Source organism: Zonotrichia leucophrys, chromosome 4 (genome assembly GCF_028769735.1).
Source record: "Zonotrichia leucophrys gambelii isolate GWCS_2022_RI chromosome 4, RI_Zleu_2.0, whole genome shotgun sequence".
Classification (NCBI taxonomy): Eukaryota; Metazoa; Chordata; class Aves; order Passeriformes; family Passerellidae; genus Zonotrichia; species Zonotrichia leucophrys.
Genome location: NC_088173.1, coordinates 65,590,286 through 65,603,290, shown reverse-complemented (window position 1 = coordinate 65,603,290; position 13,005 = coordinate 65,590,286). Strand labels below are relative to the sequence as shown.

The following is a 13,005-nucleotide window of genomic DNA, read 5'->3' as shown; positions in this document are numbered from 1 at the left end:
TGGAAAGCAGGGACGAATGGACAATCACAGTGCTGGGTGCTCCAAGAGCAGTCTGGAATGAGATGGAGTTTGTGGCACCTTCATCACCTCACACAGGGATGCTGCGGGCAGAAATGTCCTCCAGCAGATCATGGCAATGAGTCCTGAGGGACCAGCACTGCTGCCTTGCTCAGATTTAGCCCAGTCAGTGCTTTCCTAAACACGCTGTCTCTCAGCACTGCAAGACTATTCTTGTATTCTGTCAAGCAGAACTGTTTGCTGCCCATCAATTTTTGGTATTTAACTTGCTGACATCCTAACTGATGACACAGCTCAGACTTTTCCACTCAAGTCTGCAAAAAGTTGCACAAGACAGAGCCTGGAGAAATTCTGCTGGCAGTCGCTTTTGTAAGGGAACAGGGGCACCTCAGAACTGGGAGAAATTAGAAGGATTAGTGCACCAACCAAGATTTGGGAAACATACAATCAGTTAGTTCCTGATTCTGTCACCAGTCTCCTACCAGCCTTGTGATGCTAAACCACTTCCCTTCTGTGTATCCAGGTTCCTCATCTTTAAAGGATGTACAATATTTGCCTATTGAACACTCCTGCTTGCTGTCAGAGCAAATCCATAAAATATTTCGATATCCCACCACAGCTGAGGAGCCATGCTCCGTGTGAGTGAGGAGACCAAGGCAGGCACACGTTCATGCATGGTGCTGATCTCAGCTGTGTCAGCAGTGGGGCATCATTTTATTATGAAATGATCATTTATCATTTGGGTTCACAGTGGATATGCCAAAGATCAGGCAGAGCTTCCCTGTAAAGGAAGAGCCTGCAGCATCTGCAGGAGGCTGCTGGTCTGACCTGCAGTCTGCACTGCCCTGATCTGTCTCATGTCCATGCACACAGGTCCCCCTATGGCCAGTAAGTTCCTACTGCTAATAAAAATACAATATAAACCTGAAGGTCTGTAAAACTACATTTGTTTTAATACAACTGTGTGTTTTAAAAAGTGTCACATCAGCCTCCCACTGAATCATAACAAATTTTTTGTTGACTTCTGCTAGTGTTAGTTACTATTACACAAAGAACAGAGCTGATGAGAGAGGAGTGGTCCCTTCAAAGGCAGATAAACCTGGCAGGTCAAGATTAAGAAAAAACTTCCTTTCATTTTGAAACAAAAATTGAATTAGGAAGCTAAACTGTAAAAACTCAGTAAGAATTCTGTTGGGCAAAACCTGGAAAGATCACCAAAACAGTAATAAATTAATCATGGCATACATAAAGGAGAAATTAAAGTCAACAAAAATTGTATTCATGTGTTGCTAAAGCATTTACACCACCAAATAAACTATTGTTGTTAGAATCAAGAAAAGACTGCCAACCCCAGTGTGGTTTATACATTTCTTTTTTAAAGCCAGATATCCTATGTTGTACAGAAGAACTAAACACAGCGGGTGTAAGACAATCCTGCTCCCTGTGAGATGGCTATCTCAGCTTTTAGCAATCTGTGTAACTGTACTCCAATCACAACCACAGCCATCAATAATGGATGGCAGTGCCTCCATCTGCCTCTGCTCTTCTCTCATCCTTCATTTTCACCCATTTTACCCATTTTACGTGTTTAACTCACCATGCCTGTGCCACGGACACCCCACCCCTCAGGTCCAGACACACGGATCCTCTGCATCCAAACTTAAACCAAAATCTGCCACCAAGCTGATTCCTCATCCTCCCCCACAGGGCTACTATTAATTGCACAAAATACTTCTTGGATTGAAAAAATAATCAAATATTTTCCTGGGACCTGAGAAGCACAACACACACTTATCACTTCTGCAACAGTTATGGTACATGAACTAAGTGTGAACTGTGTATAGGTCTGCAGTTTCCATAATCAATTTTTCTGTTTTCCAATCTATGAGGAAAATTGAAAAGTCTTTTTTCCTTTCCTTGATGTTCCTGAACTCAATGAAGATTTGCCATCCAAGTATGCAAGACCTGCATATGCTAAGACTGAATTTTCCACTTAAATCTTTAATTATTTACTACATAAAATGACCTTATCACAAGCTAATTTTTGTTCTTCATAGCTCTTAAAATAGTTATGAACACGAAAGAACAACATCACTGTTATTCAGACAATAGTTTTCAGGATGTTAAACTGAAAGACTAGAGGGATTCAATTAAACATTTAATGTAGATGACAGGACAGTTGAGTGTGCCAAAATAAACCTCAGCTCACAGCTGTACTAAAACTTTGAAAGATTTTCAGTAAAATAAATCCATATTTTATTAAAATGCTTGCTACAACTATTGGAATAACATATGCCATCATAAAACAAATGTTTAAATCAGTAGTGTACCCTGCCCTGGATAATGCCTGCCTTAAAAATCAATTGTCTTGGTAACTCATTCTGATTTTTAGCAAAATACAGATAATAAGAACAACCTTTTACCACACATTCTCTTGGCTAAATTCTCTCTCCTATTACAAATTAGCTATAGGCAAGATGATAAGGGGAAAAAAAGTGAACTATAAACAGGTATTTGTAGGATGAAAAAATGGCCTTTTTGCTGACATCAGCCTCAGAAAGCAGAAGGGGATGATTTCTGCCATGGAATAATCTTTCCTAGGAGAATCCTTCCAAAGTGCAGAGCTGGCTGCTCCTGCAGCCACGTTCCCACCAGCATTTACCCACTTGCCCATGGTCAGGTGAGGGCAGCACAGTCGTGTGGATCTGGCCCATCCTTCCACAAGGGCTTAGCAGAACCTGACCCCTTGCTTGTATTTCAGTCCTTAACTAATGATTGATTAATAAAATCTCTCTGTTTCCCTGCATGCTGACAGAGCTTCCAAGACAAGGGTGTTAGTCAGTTTAATGGGGAGAATAAAATCTCCACGGGCTTTGTCCCACAGTTCTGCCTCTGCTTTAGCAGGCTCAGGGCAGACCTGCTGTCAGTGCAGGCCTCTCACCACGCTGCAGTGGGGAACGGGCTGAGAGCAGCCCCAGGAGAAGGCAGGAATGGCCCCAGCAGAAGGACTCTGGGGTGCAGGTGGCTGAGAAGCTCCACGTGGCCTGGCCACGTCCCCTCAGCCCAGAAGCCCCCTGTGTCCTGGGCTGCAGCCATGCAGGGTGGGCAGACCAAGGGAGGGACTTGGCGCTGCTCTGCTGAGGTCCCACCTGCAGAGCTGCCCCCGGCTCCGGGCCCAGCACAGGCACACCATGGATGTGCTGGAGCCAGGCCAGAGCAGGCCACAAGGTGAGCAGGGGCTGAGCCCCTCTGCCCCGGGGACAGGATGAGACAGCTGGGGGTGTTCAGCCTGGAGAACAGAACGCTCCAGGGACACCTTGAAGCACCTTCTGGTGACTGAAGGGCCTTAAAGAAATCAGGAGAGGGACTTTTGACAAGGACATGGAGTGACAGGACAAGGGGGAACGGCTTCCAACTGACAGGCAGCAGGTTTAGGTGGATTTAAGGATGAAATTCCTGACTGTGAGGGTGGTGAGACACTGGAACAAGCTGCTCTGAGAAGCTGTGGCTGCCCCATCCCTGGCAGCGCTCAAGGCCTGCTTGGAGGGAGCTTTGAGAGCGGCCTGGTCTAGTGGAAGGTGTCCCTGCCCATGGCAAGGGTGGTGGAACAAGATGATCTTTACAGGCTGTTCAACCCCAACCATTCTGTTACTCTGTAAACTAAACAAGTGAAAAACACAAGTTTTGAAATCTGGAGATACTGGTTGTAGTCAAAAGCTGCAGTTCCACTCTGGTATCACTGCCTGCCTTCATCTGCTACTGTAAACAAGCAAGACCTTCTAACACAACAGATCCTCCTCCACTTGCTGCTGTCTGCAGAAAATAAAGAGCAGCACTAAAATAAAGAGTAGCATTAAACACGACCTCTGAGCCCCATCATCCAACCAGAGCAGCCCACCTCACACAACCATCCCATCACACACCCCAGCTTGGGTAACACTGTCACAAAAAGCCTTGTTCCACCTGAGGAAAACGTTATCCACCACTGTCCCTGATCCCCAAAGGCAGCCAGGTTTCCACAAGGTGAGCCTGCCCACACAGCAGGATCTGTGTGGGATAAATTCATGGTGATGTTCCCAGTCCTGCTCCTCTGCACCCTGTCCCCACAAACACATCCCAATCCTCACACCACCCCTGGGGCTGTGGAAGCTTTGCCTTGCCCGTGACATTCAAGTCTCAACCTGAGCTTTGATTTTCCTACCCCTGTCCCTGCATGCCAGGGCAGTGTTTCTGAATTCCTCCTTTGCAGCCTCTCCCACCCATACCATTCCCTAAGATTTCCAAGTTTACTGGAGGCTGTGTAACGACTCTTACACATATCATTTCCTGAGCAGTTTAATCTAATGATTTGCTTGCACGTTTCATTCAAAAAGAAGGGGTTTTTTTTTCTTTTTAAACAAAGCCAAACTTAAGGAGCACTGACATCTTTAATGGGACTTAGAAGGCAGCATGTGAGTAGCATTTAAAGGCCTACTGGGAGCAAAATTACAGCTCTTAAGAAGAGTGTGGCTTCTAAAATTTAATTTAACTGTTGCCTAGGCCTCTTCTTGAATTCTTATCTGGACTAATCACTACAAACAATGAGGTGACTATTCAGAAAAATATCCATTTTTAGTATTTTAGATGCAGTTTGGGCAATTAAAAAACACAACAACACAGATTAAGCAGTATTTCCTAGAGTCTTCTCTTCCAGCATCCACAGAAATACCATCCTGTGGTACATTTTTGTAAATGTGATTATACAGTCATTTTTATATATGACATTTTAACAGTAATTGTATGAGCACAGCTAAGTAATTGTACTTGAAAATTCGATGATGGAAACAAGTTTTCCTGCATTCATCACTACTGAAATGAGAATGCAGTGGGTCTTTTAATAAATAATAACTTAATTTCTGGATGTTCTAAGTACAAACCTTGCGATTTAAATTTAGCTCAGTCTGCTAAATGTTCCTATGAAAAAAAGACAATTTAGCCCTCCATCAATTATAACAGATGGCAAACTGATTTCTGTTCTAGTAAAAAGTTTGCTTGGGTTAAATAAAGTTCTAATTTATTTTTTCTACATTTTGTTTTATTTAATTAAACTGCCCTAGAGATGAAAAATGTGGTCAGGTTATCAAATATTTGTCCATAAATAATGCATAAAAATATGGCCATTTCATTCCTAATCACTTATTTTAGATGATTTTTTTAAAGTGCATTTAACATTAGTGATTTGGATGTTCATATCTCAAACCACATGGACCACATCACAGGAGTGCAGCCCAGAAGAGGTAAGGTTTCAGATTTAAACCCTTGAATTGAGCAGGGGAATGCAGTGGGGCACTGTGCCAAGGTGGGATTTGTACCTGAAACCACTACACTTCCAACTTTAATTTACGGAGATTGCTCTTCAGAGGAAACATTTGAAGGAGGATTTCCCTTGCCCATCCCAGCCAGGGCAGGGCAAGGTGTTGGGGCTGCTTTGGGAAGAGGTCAGAGAGCGTGGCCACCCTCCCTGAGCAACCCTGGCTGCTCTCTGCTGGCCCTCACTCCCTCCTGCTGCTTCCCACATTGAAATTCCAATGGTTTGCTCCTCTTAACTTCCATGGGCAAAATGACCTCACTTTGCAAATTTTGACATCTCCATGAGACGATGCAAGAGGAAAAAAAAATCATCCTGTGGAAAGCAACATTTCTGTGTCCTACTTCTGATGCAAAAGACCTGCTAAGCCCTGATGTTACTGAGTTGGCTTCATTTGTACTGATCTGCAGTGTCAGACTGAAAATTCCCATGACATTTCTCACAACTCCATACACAGATTTATGCTTCCTACATACTCTGTGATTTGATCACTTAAAAAACCCAAAAAACCAACAAACTATGTGGACTTCTATAACAAATTCATGAGTTGGAATCACAGACATCACAGTCACTTTGGAAAATCCACACAGATTTCCCTCAACACAATAAGAAAATACCACAGTTATCTCACAAAAACACCCTTCAAGTTTTGAAGCGTATCCTAAGAATAAAAATATCTGGCCTTTGATCAGAAAAGGAGCAAGAACAAAAGGAGCTCAGAACCTCCTGCTGGCTCTGCTCTCCTCACCCTTTGGTGGCTGCAGGTACCAGTGGGGATTGCACACAATGATCTGTCACAAACCACTGCTTCTACATTTCAAACTGAACCTCCTCCAGGGAACTTCAAACTTTTCTGCCCCTCTTGCTCCTGCTGTTTAAATGGACCTTTAAGTTCATAACACAGAAAGGTCTTTAAGCACAGCCAGCCATTCCCTGGATCCTGCAGAAGAGCTGCACAGCTGACAGCATTCATCACCCCCAAACCCCTTTCTGGGGCACCTCATCCCCACATCCAGGTCCCAGATGGGGGCAGGCTCATGCAGGGCACCCCTGGAGATCAGCAGAACATCTCCATGCCCAGCTGAGAATAAACCAAATTTACAGAGGGAGATTTGTCTGCTTCCCACAGAAAGCACAGAGACAAAATCACACCCACTGTTCCCCTTTGCACCATCACATCCCAGACAAGGAAAAGCTGAAGATCCTGAGTGCATTTTGCTGCATTCTGGGTCTGCACCACCCCATTTAAGCCCGTGGAACTGAGGTTTATTCATCTCCTGGGAAACAGTAAGGTACATTTCCACTCCTGCTTTTACTGTATGTATTTGTCAACAGGATTTTTGTCACTTCTGCCTTCAGCTGAACAGCACAAATATTTTGATACCAAAGGCTGCAAAGAAGATGAACAGATTTCATGTCAACATGGACCAGTATGAAAACAACAGACCCTCGGGTCATCGGATTTACTTGAGTTTTTTTTGTCAGGTATTGAACAAGGAGATTTCTTCCTGGGAATGGCCATTTCGTGTTCAAACTAAAGGGAAGGCCAATATAGCTGTGTCATTGATTTAAAAAAAACAACAAACCAACACCTCCCGTAAGTAAATATTTACTCTCTGCTGAATAACTGGCATGTTTGGAGCTTAAAATGACTTTTAAAGGGAGTGATCTGCTTAGAAGGTACAACCAGGCATCTAACAATAATTTATATAGTGGCTTTCCACAGGCACAGGACTACAGTACTCCCCAAAACAAGAACATAAAACACTGTGTTGAATGTTGAGGAAAGCAAGGAGGAAAGCAGAGTGCTCTTTGAAGTATTCAAGGCCAGGTTGGATGCATCTTGTTCTTCCCTTGGGTCTAGTGGATGGTGGGAAGGCATCCCTGCCCATGGCAGGGGGACTGGAATGAGATCTGTAACATCCCTTCCTACCCAAACCATTTTATGGTTCATTCTGTGATTCCTAAATGAATTTTATATTTCAGGCCAAGCTTTGTAACTGAAATATAAGCAAAATTAGAAGTGTTCCTCCTGCTTCAGACATTAAATAGAAGTGGAGCAATAATGGCCAAATGTTACCTCCCAAATCCATGGGCACTTGAGCAGCTTTTCCTTCTGAAGATGAAATATTGGACTAGATGAGATACTACGGTCACATCCACCAACTCCACAGAGCAGATGAAGTGGAACACACTACAAGCAATACATATGCATACATTTGTGTCTGTGACATGTCAATAAAACCCCTCAGTGTTTGGGTACCAAAACACAAATTCAGTGGATGCAGCCAGGCCATCTCCAGGACGTTTAAAGAGGATTTTGTGAGTTTTGTGTGAGGCAGAAGCATTATGGTTTAATTGCCAGCCTTTACAACCATGTAACAAAATACTTCTAGCAACTGAAGGCACAAATGTGATGATTAAAATATAGTCAATCCTGTTGAGTTGTCCTCCAGTTGAATGCAGGGAAGTAATTCTTTTCCTGAATTATTTACAAAAGATACTTGTGAGAGGCAATGTGCCCATACTATTGCCACTGCAATCTTTGTTTCCTTAACTTAACCCAGGAAAATCAAGAAGCTGAACTGACAACACAGAAAAGGAAGAAAACAGTGTTTGCAAAACAAATATCACACTTCTCCCCTCTGGAATCTTATGGGTGTCAGTGCTGTGTTATTTGGAAAACTGTAATTCATCACCTTTCAGCACGTGTCTTCTGGAGATACACGGCCTGATGCAACACAAAGTGCAGGTGGCAAACAAAAATGCAATTAATCTGTCAAGCAGCACAATGAAATGTTGAATACATATCTGAAACATTCAGACCCTCAATCTCCTCTGACCAGGATGGCAGTTTTTCCCTGAGTGGGCAGCATGGGAGGCACAGAAGGTTCCAGAATATTGTTTTTATCAGCAACATCCAACCGTGGCAACAGGCTGAGTAATTCTGAGCAATATTCAAATGCAGAGCAGGTGGGGGTTAAGTATTGACCTGCACACACAAAACCAAGCAGTTTTTCTTTGAAGGAAATAGGAATTATACAGAATTCCTCATTACAGGTCATACCCAAAGCTACAAATGCTTCACCTAATTATGTCTTCAGTGCTACTCCTACTATTTAACTTTTCAGTTCTTCTAATGGCCTACATGGTCCATCAGTCCACCAACACAAAAATCCAAGAGCTTATAGTAAGTATTTCAAGAAAAGTAGCACTGAGAGCACCAGAGAAGAAATTTAGTCCATTAAATAAAAATAAAAATGGATGAAAGGCAAAACAGTTTTTAAAATCTAGAAACAGATGGGGTAAATAGCATCAACACAATGTAACTTCTGTATTTTAAAAGAGTATTGAGAAATTAAAAATTAAATACTGAATCTACATTTTGTTAAATTATTTTAAAATGGGATTTTGCATGTTATATAGAAAATAAAAGTCAGTCACTGGAGTTTGTACATATTCCAAGTTTTTTACTACTTTGACATAAAGTATCTAAGTGAAAAGAAACCAATTCAATCACAAAAAGACAATCAATGGTTTCCTTGCCAGAGGCGAAAGTTCTGGAAGTGCCAAGTGGTTTGTCATGAATTTCCTTTTCCTGAACCTGCTGACTGTTACAGTGCAGTGCAAGACCCATTAAACTCTTCCACCCAGATTTTGGTAGGTATGGAGCAAAGAACGCTGCCAACCCAACACAGCATTACCAACACAGCCAAAATCACAAACGCCAGGAATGTCCAGCTGAAGGTGCTGAGGAGGAAAGAGGGAGGGAAGGACAGCAGTGGGAACGCTGCCATGAAGGTTTAGGGGAAATGTGACAAATGCATCTCTTTAATGAGCACTGAAGCAGTGCTCGAGGCCTGACCACCTCTGCAGGCTCCTTCCAGCCCAAACCACTCTGTGATTGTAGGAACAGCCACAAAAATGGCTCCTGAGATGACTGTGCCCAGGCTGAGACACCCTACTGAAGAAATAAAATAATAATGAAATAAAATAAACCAGCCAATAATAATAAACCAGGACATCACCTTTAGACCACTCAGTAGGGCTGGAAACACCAGCCTCCCTCCAAAAACCCTTTACCCTGCCCTCAGCGCTGATCTCCTCACTGCCAATAGCCAGCAGGACTCTGGAAAACCTTCGAATTTTTAAAATAAAAACTTGGGAAGAGAGCAGAATTTTCAACTGGTCATTTATATGGAAGGGCATTCTTTCAGGTGTTTCATCAGCCCTTTGACACAAAAAGGGTTGTTATAATTTTGCGCTTTAACACCAGCAAGTTCAGGGAGGAGTGGGGGCTGTTTCTCTACAGACTTTTAAAAAAATATTTTTGGTTATTTAATAATGACAGAGCAGCTGAAATTCTGCTTTTTTTCCTATGGAAAAGAAAAAAAAATTGAAAGAAAGAGAAAAAACCCTGAAAGACAACACACTGAAAATTGGCACTAAGCATCTAATGCAAATTAAGTGGAAAAAACAAAATCTATTTGATTTTTTTTAATGGAGTCAGCAACTGCAAGAAGCCAGATGACCTCTGGAAAAACCCCAATTTGTACTTACAAATAACAAGTTTACATGTGATTTTGTTTTACTTATTTAGTTCCTGCTATCTCTTCACCATCTGTCTGTTCCAAGAAGGTTTTCTTCTGGCCAACTGAGTAGTGAACATAATGCAGTGGACAGGCTGACTTATTTGAGGTGGCTGATGAGAACAACTTGGACATCCTGACAAATGAGATAAATATCCTGGCAGCTGGAGCTTATTTGATTATAGGGAAAGTTACAGTAAGAAGTAAAATATTGCTGCTATTGCACATTTCACCTATTTTTATTTTGCTTTTTTTTTCTGGTAACAACTTCTTTTAAAACAGATGCTATTCTCTTTATTTAATATGAAAAATATGTATGTTGAAACTGCTACAGGTATACAAAAATACATTTTCTGTATTTTCAAACACATTTAATTATTAACGTTATGTGTGAGTCCTCGTGTTGGTCCATTATGTTTAGAGTGATAGAATATTTGCAGATGGTTAATCCCAAAATAGTTTTATATCAGTTATACATATTTTTATGCTAGTTTTACCTCACTTTTCCATTATGTTCTTACAGCAACAGTTTCAAGTACAACTGCAGATCAAGTTTTATCCTCTGTAAATACTTCTGTCTTTACAAGAAATAGGAGAAATTTTGTATATACAATAATGAAATCTATTTTACAAATCACATTACAGACTTTACTTTCAAACCAGTATTAAGGTGCAACTAAAGCTTTTGCTTATCATGAGACTGTAAAATGCCAAACACTACTGAAACAAACTTTCCTTTTTGTTAAATATTTTGAAGAGTGCTGGATTGAGTGCTGTATTTAGTAATGGTGAAACTCAACAGCTTGTAGAATTTCTTGCAGTGAATGCATGCAAGACTCGAGCACTGCTAACTGCACACTACAGACTTTGTAGCTGAAGAGACAGCAAATAAACTCCAAATGAGATGGAGTTTTTCCCCATTTACTAAATACACCTCACATGCACACAATGATGGCGTGGTTCCATTTCTGAGCCGGAGCTCATCCAATAAAAACATTCACACAGAGATTTTTGGGAGGTGTATCTATCTATGAACTCTGAGAGAACTGAGGCTTCTGCATGCAGCAGAATGCACCTCCACTGCAATGGAACCAAAATTACTTGGAAACCTGTGTTTGTTGCTGAAAAACCAACCCACTGAGAGACAGGGTATCTTAAACATTTCCAAACAACCTTTTATTATCCCTATTCTGGTAACATCTAAATGTGCCAGATGAAATCACAGCCCGTGGCCTGAGCTCAGAGTGAGCAAATGTCTCCCATTAGAGATGAAGGAGATAAGGCAAAGGGAAGGAAAGGCACAGACAGCTGAAGTCACTTGGTTGATGAAAACAAATCCATCACTGGCCCAGCCAGTAATGTGAAGCTTTCCACAGCAGAACAGTTTGGAATCTGAGCCCTCAAATTGGTATTTACAATAATTCACATCCAGGCATCACACTTATTTGTCCACAGAATTCCCCCTCCTTCCTCACCCCAGGCCCTGAGGACACTTGTGCACAAACCAAGGAGCCAAACACTTGATTTGTGTTTTTGGAAACCAATGATAAGACTATTTTTTTAATGTTTTTCTTCATTCCTTTCCCCACTCAACTGAAAATAAAAAAACATTTTCTTAAAAACACAGAGCAGTACCATTTCCTGTGCTTTTGTTAACCCTTTAATCACATGGCACTCCTCACGCAGCAGTGGGGTCTGCACAAGCAGGACACACAGAGCCCCAGAGCTGCTGGGGAAGGGGCACCCTGCACCTCTGCATTCTGCAGCACCTCCTTCCACCTTGGGAAAACAAAAGCCCTGCACCTTATGGATCTCTCTCAGCTGCCATTATGGACCTAGGCACATTTGGAGAGGGAAAAAGTGCAAAATTAAGTTGCTAAAATATAATTTACATCAATGAGAGAGAAATAAGAAGGAAAAAACCAGTCTCTTTTATTCAGCACAAATTTATCTGTGGCCTGACCAGTGCAAATAAAATAAGATGACAGCACATAGAGATGCACATTAAAGATTTAGAAAGTGTCTTTAATGCACAAAGTCCATGGAAATCAGAGTGGAAGCATGTCAGGGCTGCTGCCTGCTCGGGAGTGGAACAGGGCAGAGCAGGGGAGCCGCTGTCAGAAGCCCAAACCTCCCATTCTGCCTCCCATAACTGATGAAAGCCCATTCCAGCTGATGGCAAATGATAATGGCTCTGCAAAGCAGCACCAGGAAGCCCTGAGTAAATCAGTCTTTCCTAGAACTGATGAGAAAACCAGAACATGTTACACTTCCAGCTCTAAATGAAGAAAATCTACTGGCTTTGAGTGTGATAAAAATATTACCATGTACTGTCACTTTTTTCACTGCCTTCAATTAATTTTTATCTCTGTCACATCCAGATAAATGCTGGCAATCTTTACTCCTCAAGAGTAAAGCTGTTTTTCATTTTTGATATTACAAAGTCTATATAATATGTGTGTGAGAAAGGCTATGATTTAATAGTAGTGTAATACTTTAAAAATGCATTAATATATAATAACATCTTTTATTTAATCCAATATATTTCTTAAATTAAAAACACATCAAATAAAAATCTGTGGGAAGCTTGTCCAGAATTACTCAAACCACACAATAAATCCATCACAAAACTATCTTTGTGTGGTGAAATCATGAAATGACTTTGTCAAGTGCACATATAATTGTGAATTTTACCCTTCTGAGGAATAGTAAAATTGTTTAAAATGAACTTACTACATAATTTTGAGAAACTGTGGCTCTATAAATCTAAACATTAAATGCAGCAAAATACATGTAATTAAATATATGAAAATTAACCATCAAGCCATGAAGCAGAGAAATTAAAGTGAAGCTATGAAAGCATCTAAGGGGAAGATAAATTATTTGTTAAAAAACCCCAGCAGCATAAAGGTATACTTCAAACCATTTCCCAGTTGTGCTTCCTGACCTGCATCTGAACTCTCTGTTGCTTGCCCTCCTCCGTTCTGGGAATGCTCCTTTCTTACAGCCGGACCTGCTGTGGTGAAGCGGCCAAAGCCTTGTCCTGGGCCA

At 41.5% G+C, this 13,005-nt stretch overlaps 1 protein-coding gene across 5 annotated transcripts in view; it reads right to left on the bottom strand.

The window, feature by feature from the left end:
- CTBP1 (C-terminal binding protein 1) overlaps positions 1 to 13,005 on the bottom strand; it is a 237,030-nt gene that overhangs the window by 80,811 nt on the left and 143,214 nt on the right. The gene's annotated exons all lie outside the window — the stretch shown is intronic.